This window comes from Euprymna scolopes, chromosome 9, assembly GCF_053919585.1.
Source record: "Euprymna scolopes isolate OS-2025 chromosome 9, ASM5391958v1, whole genome shotgun sequence".
Lineage (NCBI taxonomy): Eukaryota > Metazoa > Mollusca > Cephalopoda > Sepiida > Sepiolidae > Euprymna > Euprymna scolopes.
This window is the reverse complement of record NC_136490.1, coordinates 91,442,471-91,468,825: the sequence shown is the minus strand read 5'-3', so window position 1 is coordinate 91,468,825 and position 26,355 is coordinate 91,442,471. Positions and strand designations below refer to the sequence as shown.

Sequence of the window (26,355 nt, the reverse complement as noted above, 5' to 3'; positions counted from 1 at the left end):
ATATTCCGTGTTAGATCATAAATAACTAACTCGTGTTAACATAACTAGTGTTATTGAAAGTGATAGTATATATTAGTTGAGCATTTACTGTGTGATTATTGACACTTTAGATAAATGACAGTTTTTGAAATAAACATTGTGAGCATTCATTTACAACGGTCAGCGTAATGAAAAAAAACATTCTGCAACTCACGTAATGTCAATATATACATAGCTACATAAGCGTTATAAATAATAGATATAATAACGTATTTTAGAAAGTGAAATTAATTGGCTCTTTTTTATTTTTGTTTATAATTACACATATTTGTTATTTAAAAATATATGAACAAATATATATATATATACATATATAAACAAAACAGTCTGTACTTACATTTTAAGCGTTTGGGACAGTTTTGTTTTCTTCTAGGCATTTTCGAAGAAAGTATAGAAACACAGTCCAACACAAGAAGATCTTTGAGGGTGGGAAAAAAAAGACCCCTCGAAAAAAAAAAATAATATATATATATATTTTTAAATGTACCGCATGTGGCAAGCACTAGTTCTCTTCACAACAGCCTCTCTCTCCTTCCTTCTTCCTTGCCAAGCAAGACTGACCTCGCATGACCCGGAAGTGATTGCTTGCAGAGGTCAGGCTGGGTCACGAATTGGGTCAGAGGTCAGTAACGGATGGAGGTGTCAGCGCATGCGCAAGCCAAACTGTTATCAAAACTACTTCCGCTAAAAAAACAAAACAAATAATTTGTGTTGTACTTTTTTCCCCAAAAAAATATTACCCGAAAAGTGAGTAAGAAATGTTTTATGTTTATATAATGATACGTATTTTTGGTTTACTTTTATTTTTTTTCAATTTTAATGAAATAAAATATATTTATTATTAATTAATATCCATCTATTTAAAAAAAAAACACTCTTGTGTGACACAGAAAGAGAGAGGGGACCCTTATTTTATTGTTTATACTTTCTTCTAGTCCCCCCCCCCCCGAAAATCTATGCTCTTCTTCCGATGCTTTTTTTATTTCAAAACCTCAATAAAAAGTAGGAAGATACGCTTTAAAACACGTTTTATACCTATCTCGTGTGGTTTAGAATAATTTATGTTTATCATTCATATTTAATGAAACCGATTCATAATTTCGACAAAAAAGTTAACCTGCTTTAAAGTCCCAGCAAAACCCACTAGACATATTCAAAATTCACTCCATAAACATATTGATTATTATAATCACGCTAGTTCCTTTTATTTATTTATTTATTTATTTGCCTTCTCCGGGGGCAATAAAATTTTCCCCAGAGTTAAGACAGAACAGGTATTACACTTTAATCCTAATCCAAAAGCCGCTCGTGTTTAAAAATGCTCTCAAACTAATTGTTTAAGTAATTAATTAACAATAATACTAATAATAACAGGTTTAAATAATAATAATAATAATAATAATAATAATAATAATAATAATAATAATAGGTTTATGTAAGATAAGTTGATGATAATAACTTGTCACTCAGATACCAGGGAACACAAATTGTTATTGTCAATGAGCAATCATCAATAACGCTTTAATAGTAGTAGTAGTAGTAGTAGTAGTAGTAGTAGTAATAATAATAATAATAATAATAACAACAACAACAACAAGGGGGCAGAGCAGCACAGCACACACAGCACCTGTTGCTACCAGTGAGCGATCACTGCAAATGACTCGTGTAACAAGAAAATTACTTGGCCTTCGGGACAAGATCAAAGTGTAGTATCTGTTCTTCAGATGCTGCAGTGCACTTGCTGCACTTCAATTTCTTGTTCTCTGTCAGTGGTGGAGAAATCCTTCACGACTGAGACATTTTTTATTTTTGTTCCTTTTCTCCACATTAAAAAACGACCCTTGTGTCTAACTCTGTCCCGTGGGGAGGCATTGTAAATAGGAACAAACACCTCGGCGAGTAATTACCAAGAACATGAACTGATTTCTTGCTGTAATTGTTTATTTTTAGTTAGTGTTAAACGATTTTGGTGATTATTATTAACAAAGTGAGTCTTTTAGGTTGACTTTTTAAAATTTAAGTAAAATAAATAAATGTAAGCTTCTTCGTATATTTTGAACATGTTAACATTGAATGTTGATAATATGAGATCCGTCCACATGTTTCTACTCAATCCGTTTCTTACGTCACGATATATATATAATTGTCCCCGTTTCCTTGATTAAATAAATATATGGAAAATAGCAAACTAGAAGAACACTATTAAATGTTTCCTTGGTGGTTTGACAGATGTTGGGGTTGTCCCGGACATCTCAATTAGTTTGTTTTTTTTTTCAATTTACATTTAATACGTTTTCTTGGCTATTTGTGATAATTAAACGAATGTACATTTTTTTAACAAATTTCACGTAGGCTTCTTTATTTAAATTAATGTATATTTCCACCTGTTTCGTCGGAAAATATCTGAAATTATTTCGTTTTTTTTTTAATATAATAATCATGGGAGAATACATCTAAACGATTGTAGAATGACGTTTATTATTTGATATTTTTGTTTATAACTTTCTTCATGAGTTTATAATTTTTCTTTTGACAAAATTAAAATATTATCGGGTAATTGTTTACATATAAGATTTGAGTTACTACAAATCCTGTTCATTTTTATTTCGCATTTTTTTTGTAATTTAACTTGCAGTAAATAAACAGTTCATCATCTATTTTATAATTATAGGATCACGTTTATTTCTATTTCAATAAATTAATATTGCGTAGCACAATTTCTGTTACGTCAACAAAAAAATGCGTAGTTTTACTTTTATATATTTTGCTTAAGTAAGACTACCTTTTTAAACTTATTGTGAATTCTTGGTCAAATTATAAATTATATTATCAATAAAATGGAAATGGTACCTTAATGATTCTCGAAATAGATTTAGGAATAAGTTACAAAATAACATATAACGTTGCGTAACAGGTGCTATAGCGGATTTTCAGATAAACTTTTCGGTTCCATTATATATGAAAAATAAATAGGTATCATTTTCAGTAAGCGTACAACGTGCTAACTTTATTCTTTTTTTTTTTTTTATTTCGGAATTTCATTAATCGATGTACAGATCAAGATCAATTACCGATATTTTTTGTTGTTATTAATTAAATAAAATCACTTTCAAGACCTCCTTTTTTTTCATTAAGAATCAGAATGTTCGTGGGTTCATTTTTTAGACTCTTAATCTCCAAATACAAATTAAAAATAAAAACAAGGAAATCCCCATTTCCTAATATTATGATCCCCACATGAAATTGGTCTCTGTTTAGTTGTCACCGTTTGATTTGTAGTCCTCTTCAAAATAAAAGACACGAAAATTACACTTCCTTTTAAGTCGAAGCTTATAAATATAATATATTCCATGTTGTCTAAACAAGCAATAATAATAATAATAATAACATTATTATTAAAGCCATTAAATCTGCTTGTAGATAGATACTTCTATTATTAGCGTTTCTTGTATAAATATATATTATAATTATACACTGCGAGTTATTTTCTGTGTTCTTTCCCTGCTCGCTTCAACTTCCGACTGCCACCACGTGATTAACCGGTCGCGTTAAGTAGTGCGCGTTTAGGAAAAACGTGATTGGCCAATTCTTCTTGCTATGGATGGCCAGAGGGAGAAGTAATTGCGAACAATCGGCGAAGGTAAAATTAGAAAAAAATGCAATTATTATAATTCGATATTTCTCATACGGATCGAAACTAAAAGAGGGGTGTCCTTATTTGTTTTCTTATTCGCAGCTATGTTAAAGATTTCACCTCTTTATTCGCCAATACGCTTCATTTTCTCTCTTGTTGATGCGTTTTATTTAAAAACACTATAATGTCTTGTTCGTGTGTATTGTACTATATTTATGTCGTAGCTAAATAGCTCCGTAAACTCAGCCATATTACTTCACTAACATCTTCGTTTTGGGTTTTATTATTTTCCCTATGTATTATCATTTCATTTATCTGTAAACAGTCTGTCTAATATATAATTTAAAACTACTTTTATGATTTAATATTATTCGATGTTTCTGTTTGTCTTTCTCACGCGACTGCAAAAACCGTCGAAATTCAATTTCCATCATGTCGTGAATTTTACTGTCCCATTGGTCGGCCGTAACATAACAAATAATTCAAACGCGTGTTGTGAGAAGGATATCGAGGGTCTCGTGGTTGCCAGTTCCTACTATATCGTCTTTTGATTTGTCTGATTTATTTGGCGTTATTACCTTCAACAACCCGTCTAGTTTGTTCTTCGTTAATCTCCTGCAGTTTTTCACACAGACATGGCTGCTCGCTTGTGTCTTTCACGATAGCAGCAGCGATAACAGTTAACGATGTAAAAAGATTCTCTCTATTATTCGAACTACTATTCTCGTCTTTGTTGTTATTATATTCACAACGTTTCGACCGATATAACTTTCTTTACTGAAAACATCTTGAGTGGCAGTTTATGTCTTTTTTTTTTTTGTGTTTTTTTTTTTTTTTCAAACTTGTAAATCTTTTGGACGAACTCGGGAACTAGTACAGAATTTCGATGTGAACTTTTTTTAATCGACTGTGTTAGTTTGTTTACATCCTGTTAGCCATAAATATTCCCATGTTCGAAAAGATACACTTGATGAAGGTCGTAGATTACATCGGTTAAAAGTAAAACTCTGAATAATTACCATGATGAGAATAGTAGTTCGAATCATACAACTTGTCTATCCTCATCTAAAACGACAAAAAAAAAAAAAAAATAGAATTCGAAAAACATATACCCGTCTTTTGTACACTTTATTTTTCACTTATAAATATAAATACTTATATCTACCCTTCCGGTGTTAGTCTACGCACGCATGTCGCATCGCTAGACTTAATTTAATAAATCTTTGGATTATTTTAATAATTTGGTAGTAATTACTGATGCAATTTTTTTTTTTACTTTGATGTTTGTTTTGTGAATATCGCTCGATGTTTGTTATTTCGTAGTTATCCTGAGACATAAATGAAAAAAAAAAGAATGTATTTTTTTTTAATATAAGACAAAAACTTAATTTTAATTTCATAAATATTATAAGTGCTAATAAGTGTAAGATAGCAGACTTGTGTTACTCGATTTAAAAACTAAACATTGACTTTTTAAATATATAATTGCGTTCTTTATTTTCTTAAATGAAATCGGGACGTAATACTTTTTAAATTTAATTTACGAAAATAATATGAAAAAAAAATTCTTCTCCCGCGTGCTTGTAAAGCGGAACCGGAAGTTAAGTGTATAGTCAAAGTAGATTTATCTACCCTTGACTCACTTCAAAGTATTCCTTTAGCTTAATCGACTTTTTTTTTCTTGCTCTCATTTTACATTTTCTAATTGTATTTTATTGAATCGTAAACGTATAGTATATGTTTTTTCTTTTTTTATTATTTGTATTTGTTCTGTAACGCCCATTTTAGCAATAATGAATGTTCGTGTTTTTTACGTTTTAAATTGTTGTTAGGTTTAAAAACTGGTTATGTTTATCTTCAATAGTCCAAAAAAAAAAAAAAATCAACGTGTGAAATATATTTTTAACGAAAGTTTCCACTTTTCTTGTTAATGAATTCTAGGGTTTGTATTACTGTACACATAGATTCGAAAAAGTTGTCAAAAAACAAATATATAACAAATAAATGTTATCAAAGGCAAGATAAATTACTTTTCTACCAAACTGGATATAATTTTCGTGTTTTTATTCAATTTAATATGTTTATTCAGCTCGAAAAACATGCAGTGTTTACCGATGTATTGGAAAATTCAAAATGGCGGCCGGCTATCTCTTAAACACGGTAAGTTCGGGAAAAGGTGTTATAAATAATAAACTAGACAAAATACTATTAAAAAAAACACCGAATATATGTCAACCTATGTCACGGTAATATATATTGAGCAAAATTTCTAACAGTATTTTGTCTATTTTATTATTTATAACACCTTTTCCCGAACTTACCGTGTTTAAGAGATAGTCGGCCGCCATTTTGAATTTTCCAATACATCGGTAAACACTGCATGTTTTTCGAGCTGAATAAACATGTTAAATTGAATAAAAACACGAAAATTATATCCAGTTTGGTAGAAAAGTAACTTATCTTGCCTTTGATAACATTTATTTGTTATATATTTGTTTTTGACAACTTTTTCGAATCTATGTATACAGTAATACAAACCCGAATTCTACAATCATGATCAAAGTGTAGTATCTGTTCTTCAGGTGCGGCACTTCCATTTCTCGTTCTCTTTCAGTGGGGGAGAAATCCTTCACGACTGAGACAATTTTTATTTTCGTACCTTTTCTCCACGTTAAAAAACGACCCTGGTGTCTAGCTCTGTCTCGTGGGGAGGCATTGTAAATAGATACAATAAAAAAATATTCAGTAGTATTGATTATATATAAATCGAATAATCGAAATATTTTATATTATACCCTATCGTGACCTCGATATTTAGATAGTATTATTTTTTGTTTTTATTTTTTAGTCGATTGATAATCACAAATTTATTACTAGTTGGACTTTTGATCTTTCTTCAGTTTATGACTGTGCAGAAATAAGGTTATTATTTAGAAATTCATTCTTAACATGAGGATGGGGGTTTAACTATCCCGTACTTAAACAAAATATACTATAAATATTGAGTGTGAAAATTCTAAGGAAAAAAAAAGCACTGTCCGTAAATTGCAGAAGTATTGGCTTTTTTTTTTTTTTTTTTTTTTGTGTGTGAGATATAGAAAATATTTTTTCAATCTATTTTATTTTTGTATGAGAAGTGAAACACTGAAACACCAAAGTGATCGAACGAAACGGTTCGATCTCTTTAGTTGCTTCAATAACTTCTGGCAATATAGATAATTTATTTGAGACAGACACCCCACCCACCGTCAAAATAAATGATTTTAAAAGATTATATTTAGATTCATCTCTAAAAGTCACTACAGAATTACCCCCCCCCATATGTAATACGATGTAACTTTATTATAAATTAATATTATCAATATAACTTTTGTACCATTTAAAAAAAGGGCAAAATAAACTAGTAATAATTTTTAAACATTTTTTTTCATCGTACAGGGCTCTATGGACAAATTTATCTTCAATTGACCTTTGACAACTAAATATTTTCGTTTACTAGCCAAACCCACATGATTTTTAGAATATGACATCATTCTGTGACAAGTATGATTTTTCTGTATATTTTTAAATAAGTGTAATTCTAAATATACAACAAATTTATGTTGATACTTGAAGGTATAAACATTCTGATTCCTTCAGATGTTTTCTAAACAGGCTTCGTTAAAATAAAGAGTATATTTTTCTATTAAACTTTTTTTGGCCCTGTCGGTGGGGCATTAGAATACGCCGGCTGCCTCCCTGCAGAGGGTAAAAGTCCCTCAATGGGGGTCCTGGATATGATCTTAAACTATATCCAGTGGGGAGGCCCCAGCTTGTGGGCTTTGGGGAGTGTGGAGCCTCCACACTCCCCAAAGCCCACAAGCTGGGGCCTCACACTGTGGAGCCACCCTTTAATTACCATTGCTCCCAGGTCCACTCTGACCCGGAGTGGTAGTACCTGTTAGGGTCCCAACTATGGGTTGAATAGAAACTGACGTGAAAACAACAAATATATTCTATTAAAAAAAATTTTCTTCAAAATCTTTGGATTCGGCATTAAATAACCCGAAAAGGGTTGATATGCCGTAAAACAAAAACAGCCAACCAGCCAATCTATTAAACTTTTATTGTTTAAATAATTTTTCTTTGTTCATTTTATTAAAAAAAGATGAAAAGATATTTTTCACTCAGTAGTGAATCTTGGAAGTTTGTCAGTGAAAGATAAGCGTTTCATTAGTTCTAGTCGCCACTTTGAAAAATCACTCGCAAATGTGACTGTTTCACTCACAATGTAGAGCCCTGTCGTACGAAAATAATGAAATTGTGAGATGAAAATCGTGTTTACATAATTGGCGCTTTAAAATAACGTCCCCGTGTAGTAAGCATTTTGAACGTGAAAACATAACCGTGTTTAATAAATCTAGTAAAAATCAACTAATGGTCAGATTTTCGATACTTATCCATTTTAGAATGAAATTATATATAAAATGCAGTTTCCGTAAGATATACGAGGGGAAATATTTTTTTTTTTTTTTTTTTTTTTTTTTTTTTAGTACGTGTCCCCTCCTATTTATTTTTTTTCAAACTTGAACAAAATATATTTAAACCTATCGAAATTTCTATTTATTATGAAATATAAGAGTAAGTAAAACATTATTTTTTTAAATTTAAATACACATAAAATTTACCTTGAAGTTGCAATTAAAAAAATTATATAAATTTAATGGTACTCATGCAGAGAGTTATCCGTGCTGAAATAATGTCATTTAAAAAGCCAGGAGAGGGTGTTTTGTACCTATTCTGTACTTTAACCTTACGATTGAATAAAAAACATATCATAAAACTTTAATTAAACGTAGAAATACGATTTAAAAAATAGCGCGGATCACTCTCTGCATTAGCACCAATTTAATATTATGTTTTTTTTTTAAATAGCGTTTTTCGAATTAATATATACTATAATCAGTTGACTTGCCAAGAAAAAAAAACTTCCTAAAAATTAATTTTTAAAAGATAAAAACGATTAAAATTCCATTATTTCAAAATGTTCCGTTACAACATAGATTTAATTAATTTTGTTTAAATTTTTTTTTTAATATTAAGTTTTAATATAAACACGGCTCTTGTCAGCTATTTTATCTCCAGATTAAAACCGATTTGAAAATATTATTGCACAAATATTAAGCATTTTATAGGCCCCCTCGTATTTTGTTTGTCTCTTTTTACCGAACAAAATATGGAAGCCGTAATTATAATAATGAACATTCAGTAAAACCGTATTTCATATTTAATATACAAATGTTTATAATATTATTAATCATTAACCTGTGTAAATCTTACAACCTAACAAAATTGTAATAAAGATTAATTATTAATTGCAGTTTGAAGAAAATAAACAAAGGTTTTAAAAAATCATTAAGTCGCTTCTGCTTTTCCATAGTTCGTATAGTTAACACAAATCTTATGTCACGGAATCATGCTTTTTTTTTCACATTGTTTTGGAGGTACCTATAGATTCATGATAAAACTAACAGTGAGTCAAGATATCTTGTGTGGGTGTGTGTTTCTTTCCTATCCGTAACTTTAATAAATACACTTTTTTCTTTTTCAATATATATATTGTACTCTTTCTAAATTTGACCCGAATCCTTGGGACTTTCCGTCAATTATGGTTCGGGATCGACCGGCAGTCACCGGATTAAACCGAGCAAAGTAACAAAAGCAGATGCATTTCAAAACAAACAAACTAGAAAAAATGAAAATACAATAAATAAAAAATAACAAAAACCTACTGTCAATTTAATGAATAAATATATATATATATATATATATATATATATATATATATATATATATAATTTTTTATTTTTTCCAAGAAAATTTTGTATTGTTTATTTACTTTTATTTTTAATTTTTTTTGTCATTTTTTTTATCAACAAATTTTTTTTTTTTTTTCAAGAAAAGATGAATGTTTTTTTTTTGTTTTTTTAACCGTAAATTGTTAGATGAGAAAGTAGGGTTTTTTTTCAAGAAAACTTACATTTTTTTTTTTATTTTTAAGAAAATTGGCAGTAAACTTTTTTTTTATTTTGTAAACAGAAGTTGTTTTTTATAAGAAAAGATAATTGATTTTTATGAACACCGTAAATTATTAGGCGAAAGTACAGAAATTTTTTTTAAGAAAATTTACAAATTACTTTTGTCAATAAATGTTAAAGAAATAAACAGAAAAAATGCCCCTCGATCACACAAAAAATAATTTTTAAAATTACATTTTTATACCAAAAAAAAAAAAAAAAATCGATTTAGCATTTCAACATTTGAACAATGCTCGGCTTAATCCGGTGATTGCTGGTCGAGCTATAATTGACGGAAAATCTTGAGGATCTGGGTCAGATTCTGCAAGAGTACCAGATATATACTAGCAGGCCGTCTGGCATTGCCCGGTCATTAAATAAGCTCAAATATGATATTTTGACTAATGCAGATGTTGTATTTATTATCTTGGATCTAATATATAGTAATGATTTAAAAAGTTTTTAAAAAATGACTCGTGCACCATCACCGAAAATCAAAACATTTAGCTTATGATTTACTTTTTCCTTTGACGTTAATGCTTGAGCTATGGTGACATGTTTGCTGCAAGGCTAAAAATTAAAACATAAACCAATAGCTATTGCATTCCGCATTTATATTCATAATGCTGTCATTTGACCTTCACCTGGCAAATTCCATTTCTTTAATTTTCGCACTTTTGCACCGATTTTCCTCGGCTAAAACCCAATTATAAAGTTTTGCATGGGTTTGAATACCTTACATATTAAGTTTCATGTGGGTAGACTAAAAACTGATTGAGGAGTTTGGTAGGCAAAATGTTTTTTTAAGTATATGTGTGTATGTATATATATATATATACATACACACACACACACACATACATAAATATATGTATAAAAAGGTTTGTGTTTGCTATAACCTTTTAATGCACATATTATGCAAGTATAAATCATGTAGAATATAGCTGAATGAATATAATTATATGTAATAGTTAACTGAAGGTGATCACTCATAAGAAAACTTAAAAAACTAATAGGGAATTAATTAAAATGAATGTTTAAAAGAATATGCAAATGAGCTAGATTTTTTGCAGATGAATGCAATTCCACAACCCATATATAAGAAAGTTGTATTTTCTTTTTAAATAAATAGAAAAAGGTTTTTAATGAGTGTCAATACACAAAACCCCAAATTTATAGTAGGAGTGTATATATATATATATATATATATATATATATATTTCTCTCTGATAGGTTCATAAGAGTAGTGTGTGATGGGCAGAAATCAGAAGCTCATAGTATTAATGCTGGAGTTCCTCAGGGGTCCATCCTGGGTCCAACTCTCTTCCTGATCTATGTTAATGATCTTCTAACTCGCATCCTTCGATCATTTATAGACACTTTTGCTGGCGACACTACCATCTATGGCAGCACATCAAACTCAAAGGCTGTAAACAAACAAGTTCTCTCTGATTGTTTGTCTCTCCTCTGATCTGGAGCATGTGGTACACTGGGAAAAACGTGGATGGTTACTTTCAATGCATCTAAAACCAAGCTTCTATCTTTGCATTATCAATGTTCTGATCTCCATCTGGCATCAATTGAAATGAATGGCTCTCCTCTTGGGAAGGCTCCATGTTTTGACAAGCTTCTGGGCTTGACTTTTACTCCTGATCTAAAATAGAATATGTACATCAAATCCATTGCCAAGGTCGCTAAAAAACTTATGGGATCCTTCTAGCGATCCAGTAGATATCTACCTACTGATGCAATTCTCTACCTATATAAGAGCCAGGTATGTCCAAGAATGGAGTACTGCTATCACATCTGAGCGGGAGCTGCTAAGAAGGTCTTATCCTGCCTTGACAGAGTTCAGAATAGATTTTGTAGCCTAGTGAGGGATGCCCCTTTCTCTTCCCTACAACCTTTTTCTCGCAGAAGAGCCGGCGCAATCCTGTCTGTTTTATCATTATTTTCATGGCAAGTGATCGTCTGAGCTCCAATCTATGGTCTATCCTCACCAAACATTCACAAGAAACACTCGTTTGGCTATAAACATTATCAATAATTTTCCCAAATCTTTATCTGTGCCTAAACCTAAACGTAGATTCCATGAACAAAGCTTCTTTCTAAGAACTGCACACGTGTGGAACTCTTCTGTTTACCTTCTTTCCAGCTGACTACAATATAGCCATCTTCAAGTTCAATGTAAACAAGTTCTTGATGAGTCCTAAGATATTGAATTTAAAAAGAAAAAAAGAACACCTTGTTTGTACAAAAAAAGATAAATAAAAAAAGTAGCTTAATTAGTCTCAAAAAGCAAGATATTCGTGCTTTGCACAATTAAAATGAATGAAAAATCCTCTAACATGAGTTCTACAGAAGCCCAAAATGTCAGACAGTAAAAAAGCTTTCTGAAAATTACGTCGCTTAGGATTAGGAGGTAGGGGTGAAAAACCAATTTGTTTTCTTTTTCTGCACATTTCTATCATGAACGTTTGTATAATTTTTACCATTTTTTAATTTAATTATTTAAAAAAAACTTTATTTTTCAAGATTATATAAAAATTATGTTACGCTGAGGATTCATTCATGCAAGGAAAATATTAGAATCTTATATAAAAATTATACTAAAAATGTAATCTTATAAAAAAGAAAATATTTTTTGCAATTATAATTTTTTTGTGTGAAAATATTAAATAAGCAATGCTTAATTCAATGATAATATTGTTAGTTTGAGAAATTAAGTTTTCTTTGAGGCATATCGATTTCGTTATTATGGACTTTAAAGGCTTTTTTCAGAATTAAATTGTTTTTTAATTGTTACAATTTATGATGCTTTATTTTCATAAAAAAAGCAAAAATAAATTCATTTTTTTTTTCTACTGAAAACCATAACTTTAGTAAAGGTATTTTTTGTTTTAAAAAAATAATATATTGCCACTAAGATTCAAATGAAAATAATGAATTCATTATATTCCATGATCATTATTTGATAAGTACTGAAAATTTTATTAAAATTGGTTAATTCTTTGATTTTTAATTAATTTTTAAGTAAAGCGAGGGATAAAAATGTTTACACATTTTGAGCATCGGCTGTTCATTTGGCACATACCTAGAAACTAACCACTGCTTACTTCTGTAAGTTTTAAACCAATTGTTTTTATATTTGAATTGTCTTCAAAGTTTTTATGAAATTAGATAATTTATATAAAAACAAGCCTGGGTGCCCAACATTGCCCAGGTGTTTGGAGGTGTGTGTTGAGCAAAAAAATGGTAGTAGGCAGGCAGGCTCGAACCTCTACCGTGAAGAAGGAAAAGAATGTAGAAAAAAAAAAAGTGACATCTTTGCCATTGCATCCATTGCCAAACCAAAAGTGGCAAAAGTTTAAATTAAGGCTAGTCAATTGAAAAGAGGGGATGACTTTCAAAAATATTGGTGAAATAAGTGACCCCTCCTTGTAGAAAAGTGCCCAGTTGAGAGTGAAGGAATTAATGTTTTTAGCCAATTTTTTATATTTGTTGCTCGAAGGGTCAAGCTTCAAAATGATAGGGATTTTTTAAAAATCTGTCACCTCTATCAGAAGTTTTAGGCAGACATACGAACACACATACATTTAAACAGACAGGTGAGATTTGTATTATAGATGTTGGATACATATAGATTGTATAAAAATAGTATATTTTAATTAGTAAAAATATGTAAAACAATTGGTTAAAAACTTTTGGAAGTTGAGTTAAATATTTTTTTTTTAATACCCAACCAATCAATAAATTAATAATGGCAGTAATGATTTTCCTTATACTTCAAAGATGCCGTATTTTTTTTATTATTTTTTTTTTTTTTAACATTAAATAATCTCCGATCTTAAGGTATATTATATATCTGAATTTTTTTATAAATTAGAATTATAAATGAAAATATGTCGGTTTATGTTTTGTATTATTATTAGTATTATTATTTTTCCTTAAATAGCAGTTCAGTTGCCAGAACAGACTTCGTACAAAGGAAGTAACCGAAGTAATGGTTTATCCAAAAGCCGAATTGTTAAAGAGTAAAGCAGTTTTGTAGTTAATTATAAAAATAATTAATTTAAATAGTTATTTTACAAGATTTGGTGGCACTTGCATATTTTAACTTTTTTTTTATATTTTAAGGGAAAAGTTACCCCCCCCCCTGCAATGGCTTTTTAAATTTGCAGAGAATGTTAAAAAGCACAAAAAATTATATTTTAAAACATAAAAATAACAAACAAAATAAAAATTAATGTAGGCACTGCTGTTTTAACATTATTCAAATTTAGAAAGCCATTCTTAACATGGCGAGGTGGGAGGACTTCAGGGCCTCCATTGTGCGATACAAATTTACCCCTCTCGCATATGGAAGACGATGTAATTGTAATCTATAATTTTTGTACCATTTTAAAGAAGCTTAAAATAAACTAGTAATATATATTTTTTAATTTTTACATTGTACAAAAATAATGAAAATGTGAGACAAAAATCGAGTTTACATTTTTGACACCTTAAAACAATGTTCTTATGTATCGATCATTTCAAAGGCATAAACATGGCCACGTTTAAAAAAAATCTAGCAAAAATGAACTAATGATCAGATTTTCATGAAATTTTCAGTACTTATTCATTTTTTAATTAACTTATGTTTGAGAGGAAATATTTTTTAGGTATTCTGCACCCCTGCTCCCATATTTAATTTTATGAAAACTAAAAAAAAAAACATATTTAGGTCATTAAAAATTGCAACATTTATCGAAAAGGTTAAATAATTAAAAGAATTGTATGTGTATGTGTATGTATGTATGTATGTATGTATGTATGTATATATATATATATATATATATATATATATACATACATACATACACATACAATTCTTTTAATTATTTAAACTTTTTGAGATATATATATATATATATATATATATATATATATATATACTAGCAAACAGTTAATAAAACATGTTAAAAACACACACATATATATATATATATATATATATATATATATATATATAAAAGCCCATTACTTATTTCACTTATCTTGAAGGTTGTAAATAAAAATGGACACACGTAAAATCAATATTATGTTAAAAAAAATATATTATGTAATCGGTTGAATTACAACAAAAAACAGTTCTAAACAATAGATAATTTTTAAAAGATGTAAATAAAATAAAATTCCAATATTCTGCCATATGATGTTTTGACAGATTTTTGAGTAAGAGTTTCCAATTAAAAAAAAAATTGAATATATAAAAATGACTTTTGGCAATTTTAAAATAGCAAATTCAACTACAAGTAACTACTGCTGAAAATTATTTTAATTGTTAAGATTTTTATTTCTAGGATGGAGGTCAACTTGATTTTAGCGCCTATTTTCCAAAGAGTGCATGGAGGCCTCTGAATAATAAAGTTAACACAATAATGTTTATACATAAAATAAAATGTTGCTTCCTGGCATATGTAAAAATTATACATAATTATAAGTTAGACACAATAATAACGTTGCTGATATTGTGTAAAACATAGACGATTTTACACAAGAATTTGGAGGTACCTACAGAACTTTGTTTCTTCCCTTGCCGCGGGTGAAACTAAATTAAAATGAAAATAAAAGATGATAAAATGCACAAGTGCTTTAAAGTATTTATAAAAATATTGTTTGAAAGACTTTTAAAAGTGTATTTAAAAATTAGAACAAATAATAAAAACTTTAATACATTGTTTTATTATTCTTTATTTACGATCCAGTTTTTTGGATAAACCATTACTTCCATTTGTATGAAATCTGTTCAGGTCACTAAACTGCGATTTAATCTAATTTTTCTTGTTAAATTTAATCCTAAAAAAATACAATGAAACGGATACTTTTTTTGATAAAATAACTATCGCCTTTTTCGCCTAATATGCAAAGAAAATGAAAACCAACTAGGTGAAGCCCCCCCCCCCCTGGATAATTAGAAATGTAAAATGTAAAAAATTCCTAAGACAAAAAAATGTTAATTCTAAAAAATGTAAAAAGCATAATTAAAAAAAACAATCTTTCAATTATAGTGAAATTTTGTCTGATTTCTTAATTTTTGTAGTGACCATAGTTGCTTAGTTAGGAGACCATTTCTTAACAAATTAGCCATCTTGTTGAACATAAACAAATGGCTAAATAAAGATAGCTGCTTTGCTCATAATCGACATTGATGTTAACTTAAACTTTTAATTTCTGTTGATATTTTTAACACAAATAAATCTTAAATGAGTTGATAACGCTGGACGAAAATAAATTGCTCTTGACTAATTTCCTGGCTACATTTTTTTTTCTTAATAAGTTATGTCTAGAATAGTAATAATTAAAAAAACTTTTTTTTTAAGATATGATAATTTTTTTTAATTATTTAAAAATGTGATGGGGGGGGGGCTTAGCTGTTAAACGTTTAAAAGCTAGTAAATTATAATGTTCCCACCACTATAGTATAATTATGACACTGAAATTACAATGAAAATCTTTTTTTTAATTTTTTTTTTTTTTTTATCCTTTATGAGTTTCTTAGATAATCATACGAAAATACACAGAAATAAAATTCTTTCTGTTATTTAAGGTTATTTTTTCCAAATTTAAACAGTATTTTATTACTCATGTTTAATAATATTGAAGATTAATTTAATTTCTTTTTGGAAAACAGTTTAAATATTATTTATTTTATACATGTTTTACTTAAGTATTACACTTTATTTTTTTTGTTCTTGGAAAGTGAAAGAAAAATTCTTCTAGACTGAAACAATTTTCATTTTTGTCCCAATCCAGGGTACCTCTTTTTTTTTTTTTTTTTTTTTTTTTTTTAGTAGGCGGGGGGGGGGGGGTCATTAAAAACTGAATTTGTGTCTAACTCCTGGGGAGGAAAATAAATAGGAACTCGGAATTGTTGGTTGCCTTTACTACAATATGCACACACACCCTCTCTCTTTCTCTCTCTTAAAAAAATATTTACTTCCCTTAAATTTAGATAATCTTCTATCATAGTATGTATTATGTGGTCTGATGTGTTGGATGATTATTTTAATAAAAACAAAAACAACATAGTTACATGTAAGGATGTTTACAGGTACTGAGCTAAAATACCTATCTCAGGCAAATGGATAACAGTAAAACATATAAATATAATAAAAGCTCAGATGGAAGTATATGTTTCCCTCTATTGTTCCCCCTCCTCTCTCTTAATCTTTCTGTTTATTTCTCCATCTAATGTGTCATCTCCATTTCTTCCCATATCTGTTTTAAACTAAAAGTAAAATGTTCAACTTTAATCTTTGTTCCTATCTACTTGTCTCCACACAAAGACACAAGGTCGTTTTTTATTTTATGTGTGGAAAATTTAGCTCCCCCAAAATGGTCACTTTGGATTGGAACAAAATATTTCTTCAGTTTAGAAGAATTTCTCCTTCATTGGCCTAAGACCTTAAAGTGTCGTATCATAACAGATGCTACACTTTGTCCCTAGACAAAATTAAAACAATAGATTTCTATGGATTCATTAAAAGTAAATTTTATTTAATAATGTGAAATTATCTTCAAATTATCTTAATCGAAAATAAATGAAATTAATTTGTCATCTCTTATGTTTTACTCATTTACTCGATATTTAAAAACATTTTTCTCCATTTATGTTTGACTATGTTCAGCATTTCCTCCGTCTTTTATCCATAATGTTCCCAGAGGACGTCAATTCCTTGTGAAAATAAACATGGTGCAGTTTTAGGCCTTAACATGTGTAACTTTGAGTTCCGCACCATGCAAAAAAAGAAATGACTATGTCCATCATTCCCCCCCCCCCCATTTAGCCTCAAGTACCATATTTAAATTTGAGTTCAGCACCATGCAAAACTGCTAAATAGACATAGAAAATTTTGGACAAATATAGTAAAATAGTCCCAAAAATGAAGTGTTTTTATTAGCTCTAAAAAAGCCCTGGGGCACACCCAAGAGTTATTGTTATATTTAGGAGTCTTATTAAAAGAGTCTTAGGGTTTTATTAAGAGGGATTGTTGTTGCGTGTTAGAGAGATGTTGTTGTAAGAGAGATTGTTCGTGTTATGAAGATATTCATATATATTAAAATGTTCATACTTAGAAGTGTAATAGAATGAGGAGACAGTGTTGAGATATTGTGTAGACGGTCTTAGTGTTCAACTTGTGTATATAAGATGTGTATGTAAAGACATTTTAAAACACATGATATACAAGACATATATTATAATTTTCACTTTACCTTTTGGTAGAATTACAACACAAAGACGACGTTTATAAAACACATGATGAGTTTATTTCTTCTCACGACCGGCCATGGTTTTCTGAGTCAAGAATTCAAAGCTTCACATTCTAAGTTTCAAAAGTGACCGTCTCGCTTCTAGACGTTCGAATGTCCATGTCTGGACTGTCGTCTGTCGTCCTCAGACTCTCTCTCAGTTTCTCCTCAGTTCCTCCTCCAGTTTCTCTCAAGTTTCTAACTATATCTAGAACTTCCCATTTTCCATGACGTCATACACATGTTAAAACATGTGTCTTCTTTCACGTGTTCTGGACATGCGTGTCCAAAACTTTTTCCTTTGTTTACAAAAGGAATTTTAACCTATTTTTCCAATATGTTAAAAACATGTTTATTAAATTATCTTGTATAGTTGCATTCCTCAATTGAATTTTTCATAACAAAATTGACAACGCACATTCTTTTCTTGAAACTATTTTATCTCTAAGCTAAACAATCATTTGTTTTACATTCCATTTTCTAATTCTCTCTCGTAATCTATTTCTAAACCTAATTTACGAGGTTTGAATTTCGTCTATTCTATTTCATTTTCATTTTCACTAAATCTCTCTATTTTTATACTTACATGAAAAGGGGACAGCTCTTATCATGTAACATTATTGCAAAGAATAGACAAACAAAATTACATAGAAATAAGTTACAACTTTTCAGAAAGTTTTATAAAAATCCAAACCATCAATGTCTTTAATAAGTATGAAAGTGTCAATTTTAGGCATTTTAACCCGAAAGGCACTCCTAGGGAGGCAATCAGAATTTTCCCAGAAAATCCATTCATTGCTTTTTTTTTTACTCATATCATGTTTAATGTTTGTGCAAAATTTCAAAAAATTCCAAGGTGTACTTATTGAAAAAAGTGCGGACAAACGAATGGACAAAAGGACAAGGGTGAATTTACAGGTTCACTCTCCTTTTGTCAGGGAACCAAATAAAAAACAGTAAACAAAATCCCCCAAATAGTTACTTTCTGCTGTCTCTCCTCTGTCCATCTTTATCCCTTTTTTTTTTATTTTTCTGGTTCTTTATTTCTCTTGAAATCTATTTCTTATAAAGCACTATTCCAATTTTTGTTTTATAATCTTTGACTTAATAAACAGACAGTGACAAGAATTATATAAATATAAGCTGGGAAGCGGGTTAAACAAATGAGAGTAATAAACAGAAACTGCTATTTATAGTTACTACTATACAGAAAAATGAATTTTTTTTTTCTTCAAATATAACTCGATCTCAAAATATTTTAACATATATCTTATACGATTAAAATATATAGGATGAAAACCTTAAGGCAACAAATGTCGATGAACTCGGCTTTGGTATAGGGTCCACATTTACAAGCAGGATTTAAAGGATTAAAAATATATAGAAAGTTAAATAAATTGTGCAATTTTATCCTAGAGTTACGCACAAACAAAAATTAATCCAATCTTTACCACCTAAATAGTTTTGAAAGAAAAAATTTCTTAGCTTATGTTATGTAGATTTTAGACATCAGAATATTTGAAATTCAAATAGCAATACCAGATATCATAACATTCAATGCTGGACAATGCACTTTTTGCAAATGAGCGATCAGGGTGTGTTCACATAAATACTCGAACCGGAAGTTGTACCCGTCGATGATGTTTCTAATTGTTTTAGCTAATTAGAGAAAAAGAATTGTCTTTGCTACAGAATTTGAACACAATGCGTACGTCTTTCCACTCAAAAGTTAGAATATCTCAAAGTTGACGCTTTGTAGTACAAATATAAGTAAAGGTAGAAACTGCGTTCGAATGCTATTTGATAGCGATATATAATAATTTATTTTGTCTTAAAATTTGAACAGAACTTTATAAAAACTTTTTATGCACGAGTCAATAGAAGTTGTAACAAACGCATATAAACATGAGAATTTTTGTGTTGTGGCGCACACAAAAAATCTGTAAACAAGTGTTCATCAACTAACTTACGAACATAAAGTATTCATTTTATTTTTGTTATTACTTAGAAAACATAAATTTTTAATTATGAAAAGGAAAAGAATATATTTTTGAAAAAGAATAACTGACAATGAAAATTGTTTTCTTTTGTTTTTTGTAGCTGTTGTTGTTGTTCCTGGTTTTTGAATTGCAAATAAAACATTTCAAAGTTAACGCTTCATAATACAAAGATAAGTAAAGATAGAAACTGTGTTCAAATGCTATTTAATAGTGAATACTAGCATTTCAGCCCGGCGTTGCTTGGGTGTTTCGATGTGTATGTTGAGCAAAAAAAAAAAAAAGTGGTAGTAGGAAGGCTGGCTCGAACCCGTACCAAGAAGGAAGAAAAGAACGTGGGAAAAAAACCCTGACGTCTTTGCGGTTATGACCACCGCCAAACCTGAAGTGACTTATGTTTACATTAAGGCTAGACGATCGAAAGGAGAGGATATCTTTAAAAAATATCGGCAAAAAAAAGCGACCCCCCCCCCCTCCCCCGTAGAAAAATGCCTAGTTGAAGGTGAAGATGTTAATGTTTTTAGTCAATTTTTCGATATTTGTCGTATGAAAGATCGAACTTCAAAACGATACTGATCTTAGTAAAATCTGTCACCTCTGTCGAAAGTTTTACGCAGACATGCAAACATACATACATTTATATATTTGTAACTAAAAATTTTCAACCCAAACCCATGAAAAAGCTTGCCGTATCTCTGAATATCCTTTATGTAAAATTTCAAATGTTTAGACCAGAAATTGTCTGAGTAATTTAGGTAGAGACCGCAGAGGTCAAATTTTTTTTTAACTTTGACCCCTATTATGACCCCTTAAAATTTATTGTTTTGGGCTCAAGTCAAGTTATTAAGTTAGATCCATGTCCAAGGAACCTATATCTAAAATTTCAAGTTTTTAGACCCAAAATTGTCGGAGGAGTTTGGTAGAGTTCTCAAAAGTCAAATCGCTGAACTTTGACCCCGTAACAGCCAAATTTCTGGCTGAAAACTGATCACATAGATTTTCCCAAATCTCAGTACCCTGTATATCAAATTTTGAGTCTGTAGACTAAAAATTGATAGTTATTGCGTAGGGAAATGTACACACAGACACTTTCACTTTTCTAGATATATAGATATTAATTTCTTTTGTCCTAAAATTTGAAAAGAATTGGATAAAAACTTTTATGCACAAATCAGTAGAAGTAGTGACAAAGGCATATAAACATGAAAATTTCTGTGTGCCGAGACGCGCACAAAAAAATCTGTAAATAAAACGTTCATCAACTAACTTACGAACACAAAGTATCCATTTTATTTTTGTTATTATTTAGAAAACATAAGTTTTTAATTACGGAAAGGAAAAGAATATTTAAAAAAAAAAAATTCTTTAAAAAAGAATGACCGACAATTTTAAATGAGTTAAAACACGCAAACCACTTAGCCAGTTAAGTAAAAGAATAATTTTTATTGGGTTTGTTTTACAGTCCACAGAGGTATGAAAAAGTGGCCAAAAAACAAACATATGAATGTTACCAAAGGCAAGTTACTCTTCAACCTACCTTGATAAATTTATGATGCTGTAAATGTTTTTTCTGTTCAAAAAACAAGTAGTGTCAAGCGTTACATGAGAACAAGAAAAAATGGTCGCAATGTCTCTTGAAGTCTCGACAATGACTTAAAAATATAAAATTTATACAAAATAGTTGTAGAAACTCGCCCAATCGTCATGGTAATTTGAAGCCGTTAAAGATGAAATTAATAATTATCCTATTGACCTTGAAAACATTACAATTGTAATTGTACAAAATTTCCTTTCATTTCGTATGCTACAAGCCATATTTTGTTAATAATTTCTTGAATTATTGTCACGGTGGCCAACTTGGATTTCCTGGTTGCCATCTTGGATTTTTCACAGTGTAATGATGACAAATGATAAAGAATAACATTTCGCATGATGATAAATTCTTACCTCTCATTTTTTAAACTTTTTTATAATGCTTATATACTTGAAGCTGTTAAAATGAAACTTAATTATGCTAATTAATATGATGTACTTGAAAACATAATTCTTATTTGTACAAAATTTCTTTTAATTTGATATGCTACAAGCCATACTATAATTTCTTTGAATCATGTCATGGTGCCATTTTGGATTTCCTGGTTGCCATCTTGGATTTTTCACAATGTTATAATAGCAAATCATAATGTCCATCGAAATAATACTTCCTATGATGATAGAGCATTACTTGCCATTTTTCTTAGCTGTTTTTTTATGATTTTTCTACTTAAAGCTGTTAAAATGAAACTGGAATATGCTAATTAGTCCGTAAGTTAACAAGTGAGATGGTCGTAAATAATGCCAACTAAACCTTCATGGTATTATGATAATATTTTCATAATTTCATCATAATATCTTAAAAAGATCTAAAGATACAGCTTTTTAAAATTGGGTTACTCTGTAAAATTGTGCAAATTTCCTACCATTTTTCAGTCACAAGCTTATATGCGTTGAAGGCAAAATGTCCAGTGAACTACACATTTTTTGATACTTTGGATGGTCATAACTTCAGTTCTAATTGGCTGATTTAAAAACAAAAAAACTAGATAATATTTCTTTGTTTTTTTATGCTCTTTTCAATAATGCTTGATTTGAGTTTATTCAATCTAAAGAAAAAAATGGTGTGGTATTGCTGATGTAAAACTGATGTATACTTTGACTTGAATAAATAATGAATTTAACCCTTTAACTGTAGAAAGTGGGTACATCTGGTCAAAAATGTTATTCTCGTCAACAGCTGAAAGAATTTACTCTATGGATTTAAAGAACAAACAAAAAAACTATATATCATGAAAAGTGGATACACCCTCCATTATTCCTAGAAGTAACCTATCTAAACTTTTTTTTTTTTCTACAAAAACAATTTTCCACTAATTTTTGTCATTTTTGTTTCTCAAACATCTATTGACAGAACAAAAATTAAACCATTTTGTGGTAGATCTTATCTACAGGAGATATTAAAACGTATTGCAGAAGCATGTAAATTCTACTTTATTTTTTTTTATTTGAAGAATAATTTGCGTTATTACCATTATTAATCAAAGGAAGAGTCTGCCAGGCATGTGCACACAGTGTGATGATGTATGGAAGTAAAAGCTGCTCATTGAAGATTGAGGATATGCTTTACATGAAAAGAACTAATGAGAATGATATGATGGATATGTAATGCGAGTCATAAAGACAAGCTTAGATATGATGACCTCAGAGAAAAATGGAATTTGAACAGTATAGTAAAATGCCTGCAGAACAGTGGATTACAATGGTATGGCAACATTAAACTATTAAATGAGAGTTGTTAAGTTATAACTGTAGAACAGTAGCAGGTTCAATTCACAGGGAAAGGCTAATGAAAACATTGTAGAACATGAGAGAGGGATAAATAAAAACCTGGCTAGAGAACGATTAATTTAGAAGTCAATTTCTAAAAGCCATGCAAAATGTAGAATGGACGTAAAATGAAATATGACAATGACAACAAGTTTTATATTATTTGGATTGTTCAGACTACTATTCTCATCTTGAGTGCGATGTTCACAATATTTTGGTTGATGTAACCTCCAGCCTTCAAGTGTATCTTGTTGAACTTTGGAATTTTTCTGTCAAACTTGGGAACTTAGAAAAATTCAGTTGTTTCTTCTGAAGGTTGGAGGTTCAATCTTTCGTGTGGGTGACCAAAAATTCAATCACAAATTACTTAGGACCTCTATCCAGTCATGGCTGATAGAACAAGAACATGCTACCTCGGTGAATTAAGTAAAGTTTGAAATTCTGTACAGATTTTCAAGTTCAACCAGATACACCTGAAGAAGGTTGAACGTTATATCTTTGTCTATAATTTTGATTTCATTTCATACTATACCAAAGTGGTACTAACCATAAGCGGGTTGAAGTTTCATGAGAGTATGAAATTCACAAGCAGTCCCCAGTCACAGGGGAAATGACAATGTTAGGTTTTTGCAGCTCTTGTAGAGGGGTGTCGACATCCTTCTACAAACAGTGCCTGATATTCCCAAATGGTCACCTATCTGGTACTGACCAGGCTCAATGTTGCTTATCTTTGGTGATCTAATGAGAATCGGTGCGTCATAAGGGTAGATGATTTCCCTTTTCCCTCTATATGTGGTAGCCATATCAAACTTTTCAACATCATGTATCACGACTTTCTGGAGTTCTTACTTTTAGTAGACGGCATGTCTTCCCTTTGTATCTTTCCACATTTACATAGTATCACATACGCACAATTCTTAGTCACAAGTTTTACTGTAGGGAGCTTGACTCTCAAGATGTTTTCAGAGAATTGAGTCACTCTTAAATACTGTCTTGATGTCATATGGATTACATATTTTTGGAATTTTTTCCGACAAGCCCTTCATATATGCTATACAAATATGAGTTTTGCGATGGTGCCCTTTGATGTTTGGTTCAGAATTCTTGGAACTGTTGTCATGTTCTCTGGATAATTGTTTCGATATAGGTTTTCTCTTAAACTGTTCACCCTTTCTTGATATGCATTGCTGTTATTACATATTGCCTCTGCAGTGAAAAGTTCAATCAATGAAATATATTAGAACCTAAAGAAAGAAAAGTTTTTGAATTGATTTTCTTCATTTCATAAAAAATAATATACCTGAGAGTCTCCTATATCTATACAAAGCCACCATTCACCTATGTATGGAGTATTGTTACCACATCTGGGCTAGTGCATCTGCCACTAGTCTCTTGCTCTAAAACAGGATCCAAAAACAGTTTCAAATCTAATAGGTCCTGCACTATTAACCAAACTCCAACCCCTGTTCTATTCCCAAAATGTTGCATCCCTGTGCTTCTTTTACAAATATTTTGATGGAATGTGTTCCAATGAACTCAAAGCAGTTCTAACCCCTTGACCTAAATACTCCTGACTAACCTGACAAGCAATAAAATCCCACCCCTACACTGTAGAGACCTGTAGATGCCAAAAAGTTTTTCTATTTTATTAGTTTATCTCAAACTGCAAGACTTTGGAATTCCCTGCTTTCCTGACTGTACTGACATGCAGAAGTTTAAGTGAATATGAACTGACATCTCACTGCTCAACTCTCTACATATTGTCTCAGTAGATTTGGTTCTTCAACAAGTCATTTTTTTTTTTTTTATTTGTGGGTCAGTTTTTAAAAGAATTACATTGATGGAAAGAGAATAGAATAAGCATTCAACTGATGTTAATTTATTTTTCTTTTATGTTTTTATGCTCCAAGTAAAAAATGAAAAAACGGTAAAAAAAATGACGACAGCAAAAAGGGAAACTGTTTTTTCAATGTTTACATTTCATACGTCAAATTTGATTAAAAAAAAAAAAACTAGATAATATTTCTTTGTTTTTTTATGCTCTTTTCAATAATGCTTGATTTGAGTTTATTCAATCTAAAGAAAAAAATGGTGTGGTATTGCTAATGTAAAACTGATGTATACTTTGACTTACAATGGTATGGCAACGTTAAACTATTAAATGAGAGTTGTTAAGTTATAACTGTAGAACAGTAGCAGGTTCAATTCACAGGGAAAGGCTAATGAAAACATTGTAGAACATGAGAGAGGGATAAATAAAAACCTGGCTAGAGAACGATTAATTTAGAAGTCAATTTCTAAAAGCCATGCAAAATGTAGAATGGACGTAAAATGAAATATGACGATGACAACGACCATAAGTTTTATATTATTTGGATTGTTCAGACTACTATTCTCATCTTGAGTGCGATGTTCACAATATTTTGGTTGATGTAACCTCCAACCTTCTTCAAGTGTATCTTGTTGAACTTTGGAATTTTTCTGTCAAACTTGGGAACTTAGAAAAATGGTGTATCTGGTTGAACTTGAAAATCTGTACAGAATTTCAAACTTTACTTAATTCACTTACATCCAAGTGGCACTGTGCATTGTTTGGGAGTGAATAAGAGTAATATACAAAGAAAGTATTTAAAAAAAGGTTTAAATATTTAAATCATTTTTAATATTTAAAAAAAATTAAATACTTAAATGAAGAATTTGTTTTTATTCATTTAAATCATTTGCCATTTTACAGAAGCATAGCGTTCCCTTTTGTTTATAATGGGCTGTTCCAATCTTTGTACCTATTTACAATGCCTCCCTACGGGACAGAGTTAGACACCAGGGTCGTTTTTCCCAATCTTTGTATTTTGCTGTTTTTAAACATAACTCTATCCCAAAACTTAGGAATGTTTTAGCATGTATTATCTTATTAAAATGTATGGGATAAAGGCATTAAGAAAACAAATGTTGATTTTAACTCGACTTTAAT

The 26,355-nt window shown here is 30.0% G+C and overlaps 1 protein-coding gene and 1 long non-coding RNA gene across 5 annotated transcripts in view; one reads left to right on the top strand and one right to left on the bottom strand.

Moving 5' to 3' along the window:
* LOC145284775 (uncharacterized) overlaps positions 1–591 on the bottom strand; it is a 220,387-nt gene extending 219,796 nt beyond the window's left edge. The window contains exon 1 of the long non-coding RNA XR_013868878.1: positions 377–591. This is a non-coding gene — a long non-coding RNA (uncharacterized LOC145284775). The remainder of the gene's footprint in view (positions 1–376) is intronic.
* A 27-nt stretch (positions 592–618) lies between these two features.
* Positions 619–26,355, top strand: part of LOC145284772 (uncharacterized) — a 649,584-nt gene continuing 623,847 nt past the window's right edge. Inside the window, exon 1 of one of the 4 annotated variants that reach the window (XM_080133742.1) lies at positions 619–786. The gene's annotated coding sequence lies outside the window, so the exon portion shown is untranslated. Of the gene's footprint in view, positions 787–2,305; positions 3,680–26,355 lie in introns of those variants that run through there. The other 3 variants (XM_080133739.1, XM_080133741.1, XM_080133740.1) reach the window with 3 other exon arrangements.